This window comes from Tarenaya hassleriana, unplaced genomic scaffold (assembly GCF_000463585.1).
Source record: "Tarenaya hassleriana unplaced genomic scaffold, ASM46358v1 Cleome225, whole genome shotgun sequence".
NCBI classification, from domain to species: domain Eukaryota; kingdom Viridiplantae; phylum Streptophyta; class Magnoliopsida; order Brassicales; family Cleomaceae; genus Tarenaya; species Tarenaya hassleriana.
Genome location: NW_010965583.1, coordinates 105,557 through 111,284, shown reverse-complemented (window position 1 = coordinate 111,284; position 5,728 = coordinate 105,557).

The following is a 5,728-nucleotide window of genomic DNA, read 5'->3' as shown; positions in this document are numbered from 1 at the left end:
GATCGAATTCGAGTGCCACTTTGGCCGGTGATCGAACCTAGTCCATACTCTCTCCGGAAACAGCCCTTCCGCAAGCCCGTGGCGTATATCATAGATGGACGTCAAGACCGCATTCCTTAACGGGAATTTGCTCGAGGATGTGTACATGACACAACCCGAGGGTTTTATCGATCCTAAGAGTCCGAGGAAGGTGTGTAAGCTTCAGAGATCCATTTATGGACTGAAGCAGGCTTCGAGGAGCTGGAATCTTCGATTTGACGAGGTAGTCAAAACGTTTGGCTTCCTGCAAAACGAAGATGAGCCATGCGTTTACAAGAAGGTCAATGGGAGCGTAGTGATCTTCCTTGTGCTTTATGTAGATGATATATTGCTCATCGGAAATGATGTTCCTACTTTGCAAGGAGTGAAATCCTGGCTAGGATCAGTCTTTTCGATGAAGGACTTAGGAGAAGCCGCCTATATTCTAGGAATCAAGATCTATAGAGATAGATCGAGTAGGCTTCTTGGTCTAAGTCAGAGTACATACATTGACAAGGTCTTGAATCGGTTCAAGATGCAAGACTCCAAGAGGGGTGCCTTGCCAATGGGACATGACGTGGCTCTTAGCAAGACTCAGTGTCCAAAGACACAGGACGAGCAAGAGCGCATGAGTAGGATTCCATATGCCTCGGCAATTGGATCCATCATGTACGCCATGTTGTGTACTCGCCCGGATGTATCATATGCATTAAGCATGACTAGTAGATATCAATCTATACCAAGTGAGGCCCATTGGATTGCGGTCAAGAACATCCTTAAGTACTTGTGAAGGACTAAGGATTTGTTCTTGGTATATGGCGGATTGGAAGACGAGCTCGCTATAAGTGGTTATACCGATGCTAGTTTCCAAACCGACAGAGATGACTTCAGATCGCAGTCACGTTATGTTTTCTGCCTGAATGGTGAGGCTATCAGTTGGAAGAGTTCCAAACAACCAACCGTGGCAGATTCGACTACAGAAGCCGAGTACATAGCAGCATCGGATGCAGCTAAGGAAGCTGTTTGGATCAGGAAATTCGTGGGAGACCTGGGCGTCGTTCTTAGCATTGCAGATCCCATTGAGTTGTATTGTGACAACAATGGTGCGATTGCGCAACCTAAGGAACCCCGGTCACACCAGAGATCCAAACACATACTCAGGAGATTTTACTTGATCAGAGAAATCATCGACAGAGGAGACGTGAAGATAAGCAGAGTGTCGACGGATGATAATATTGCCGACCCATTGACGAAGCCTCTCCCTTCGTCAAAACATGATGGTCATGTTAAGGGTATGGGGATTAGGGGGGCGACTGGTTGCACCGCCGCCACCCGCAAACGGAGCGGTTGCGATTTTCGGCACCTTAAGTACTTGAGAAGGACTAAGGATTTGTTCTTGGTGTATGGCGGATTGGAAGACGAGCTCGCTATAAGTGGTTATACCGATGCTAGTTTCCAAACCGACAGAGATGACTTCAGATCGCAGTCAGGTTATGTTTTCTGCCTGAACGGTGGGGCTATCAGTTGGAAGAGTTCCAAACAGCCAACCGTGGCAGATTCGACTACAGAAGCCGAGTACATAGCAGCATCGGATGCAGCTAAGGAAGCTGTTTGGATCAGGAAATTCGTGGGAGACCTGGGCGTCATTCCTAGCATTGCAGATCCCATTGAGTTGTATTGTGACAACAATGGTGCGATTGCGCAAGCTAAGGAACCCCGGTCACACCAGAGATCCAAACACATACTCAGGCGATTTCACTTGATCAGAGAAATCATCGACAGAGGAGACGTGAAGATAAGCAGAGTGTCGACAGATGATAATATTGCCGACCCGATGACGAAGCCTCTCACTTCGTCAAAACATGATGGTCATGTTAGGGGTATGGGGATTAGATGCTTGTAGGATAAATCATAGAGCATAGTGGGAGATTGTTGGTTGTAATGCTCTAGGATGATCCGTGATATGACAATTTGACTTTGTATTGATTCATTAGTTTATGAATCCATTACCCTTCCCGTTATATGATTGGCATGTTTGTTATATTTCGGCATCCTTGAATCATTATAGAATGATTCTAAACACCCTGGTCAGTTATCATTGTGGGAACAATGATGAATTAAGACTAGCATGAGGTGTGATTGATGCATTGGATGCATATCACAATCATGGGTACTCGTTGTGAACGAGTGACTGGTTGACCCGCATGAGATTGTCACATGGACAGAGTCATGACTTGAATCTCATACAGCGGTTCGTTCTTGGATCCTCAGACCTGAGATGTCTAGAGTATCTGATATGAGGAGTGGCGTGTCTTGACTGCGTCAAACGTCGTCTTTAACCGGATGATTATAACGGCGTTGATCAGATACGTTCACGAATCATATGGAGATAATAGACATGCAATATGGGACTTGTCACCTCCTCAATAGGAGAGATATCGCTGGGCCCTCTCGTGGAAGTCGGACTATGAAAATGCGTGGCCACGCTATAGATGAAGTTGCATCTATTTTATTAGTCGATTTGCCAAGACGAGAAAGCGGTTGAACTTGAAGGGTGGCTCAAACCATGCCCTTGTTCAACATATGATATCGGGAGATAAAGAAGAAATCGTTTCTTTCATAGTTCTAGCTCCCGGGATTAGATCCCACTTCATATACTTCACAGATCCTAGCAGATCGGTTCTAAAAGCGTTTGGAATCCTTTCCATCAGTGTGGATACGTGTAGAGGGACTCTAACTTCAGTCCTAGGTGATTAAACAGGCCCCGGATCGACTCCTACTTCCGTTTCTTCAGGAAAGAGGTAAGTACTCGATTCCCACGGTGATATACACGGTCTGTTCGAGTTTTGCAGGTTTGGTTGCGTGTGACGTTTGACTAGGTTTAGATTATTCTTCCGCTGCATGAAACCTAGTAAACCAAACTCTAGATCGATATGATCGCATGCTAGGAATCTGTAGAGAAACCCAACAGTAACCCTGTAGGCTCATTCGATATAATAGTGTAACCTGAAATCTCCATTTCGGTTATACAAGTCAGAGGCGGTCTCTAGCAAGACACTATGACTACCTATCTCGAATAGAGTTTGTTCGTGATCTTACGAACGTCGGTGACGATTCCGGTTGATTATCCTTTTGTATCACGATATCATATGTCGAACATAAGGCATGGAAAAGCCACCTTATCTGATTCGACTGCTTTCTCGCTCACTGAGTTCGACTGTACGAAATAGACGATGCTCTATAGTGTGACCACACATTTCTACAGTTTCACTCACACGAGGGGTCCAGCGATATCTCTCTCTTTTACGAGAGGTACAAATCCCATCTTGACTATCTACAATCCAGCACATGATTCATGTCGTACCTGATACACGCCTTTATAGTCTTCCTGTTACGTAGGACGTTTGAAGTATTCAAAGTACACAACTCCTCATGTTGGATTCCGTAGATATCTCAGGTCATACGATCCAATCATGGAACCGTCACATGAGATTCAAGTCATGACGCTAGTCCATGTGACAATCTCATTCGGGTCAGTCCAGTATTTCGTTCTCCAACGAATACCTATGATTGTGATCGTATCCAATACCCATGATCATCTCTATGATCATCTATTACACATCATACTAGTCTTAGTACATCATTGTTCCCACAAAGATATATGACTAGGGAGTTTAGTATTGCTCACAACAATACATGGATTTCATAACATATTAAAGTATGCATAACATGTAATCAATCAAACACTCATCCATAAAACCATAGAAAGTGTCAATACATCAAATGTATCATAAGAAAGCTCATAAAACAGTACATCATAGAGCACTAAACCAACATATAATACATGTTATATATTTGATAATGTCTTATGTTATATTATATTTTAACGAATGGTTTTAACTTTCTGCGATTTTTATATTTCGAAGTTTTATTTTCATGATTTTATTTATTGATTTGGCACAACCTGTATATAGGATGGGGGTTACGGGTGTCACATCATATATCCGAAAATTGGATTAGGAATCAAAATTCAAGTGCATCTCATACGGGAATCAAATATATCTGTCTTATGCCTCTCTCATTCGTAATCCGATATCATCCAACCTTGGACTCGAGATAATTCTGCATCATCTGCTCCAGAGGTTTATTGCCAAACGTCATCGATACCTACAGGCTATGTACCAATCATTGATACTTCTCTAACCGACCATTTGCATGATGTGTCGAATCTAGAGATATGGATTTACCTCACAAATACTAAAACCTAGACCACCAAGGTCGATAGTAGTACCATTGTTGAACACAGATAATAGTACCAGTATGAGAAGATAGAGAACATGATGAAAATAGTTATAGATAAATGAAATCAATCGAAGCAAACAAACACATATAAGATATAATGTAAACACTATGGATTTTGAAACAACCATACATGCAAGAACTTGCAAAGGGTTTTGAAGCTCATGCCATGATAATTAATCACAGGAATTAGAGCAATTTATAGAACATCCACTCTCCACATGGGGTTCACTATCAAAGGATATTTCATCAACCTCTCACCCTATTAAAGTTAACCTATGACACGTTAAAAATTTTGATCGCTCATCATTATTCTAAACATGTGAACTTAACTCTCGTTAACATATTCATTCAATGGACATTTTCAAGTATCATAATATGATTTTGAGGCTTGGTTATTTTCAGATAAATACGAACGTAAGGTCTGACAAAATGAATTCATACAACTCTCTGTAACATTGTAATCTATTTTCATGTTCATCAACCTAGATACAAGAGATAAACGAGACTAACCTTCTTTACACCATTCATATATAGGATGATTGTCATCTCTAACATATCGAAAAACCGTGTTGCTTCATCGCTTGGTTCATTCTCTTATGCATTTGCTCAAACCCTTTAGGAAAACATCTGTCACCATTTTGATTTTGTTTCTACACCATACCTTTGATTTTGACTCGAATCGTCCATCCTTGGTGCCACATGTTTCGTTATTGTCCGCATTTTTTTCCATGCATATACCAAACATAATAGTCATCCATAAACTTTTTTCGAAATAGATGTTTATCGTTAAAAAACAAAGAAATAATCAAGATTATATGATCTTGACTACATTTGGACATGCTCATTCAACAAGAACTTTATTTAGTTCGACAAGTTTCATCATAAATGAAGACATGGAAAGTTTTATATCAAGCATATAAGTTTAACTATTTTCAAAATAAATCATATCTACAATATTTAACAATAGGAAAAATCCTAAAAAAATTATCGAACTTAGAGATAACTGGCATATTAATATCGAACTTTTCAAACTTCCAAATTAAACATGAATTAGTTGATTTTGACATAAAAAATATTGAACTTGTAAATCTTTGACAAAAACCACATCGATGTTAAATGGCGATAAATCAATTAACAGACGATCTAATGTGGCGGATTACTCAACGCCTCGTCATCCGCCACATCAGATAAGAATTTATTTAAAAAAATAAAATAATTATAATTATAATTAAAAAATAAAAATAAAAATAAAAAAATTATAAAAAGTAAAAAAACCAAAAACATAAAAAAATAGAAATAAAAATAAAACAGAAAAAATTAAAATTAAAAATTAAAAATTAAAAATAAAACATAAAAACAAAAAAAAATAAAAATAAAAATAAAAAAATATGCAATCTATATAAGGCAT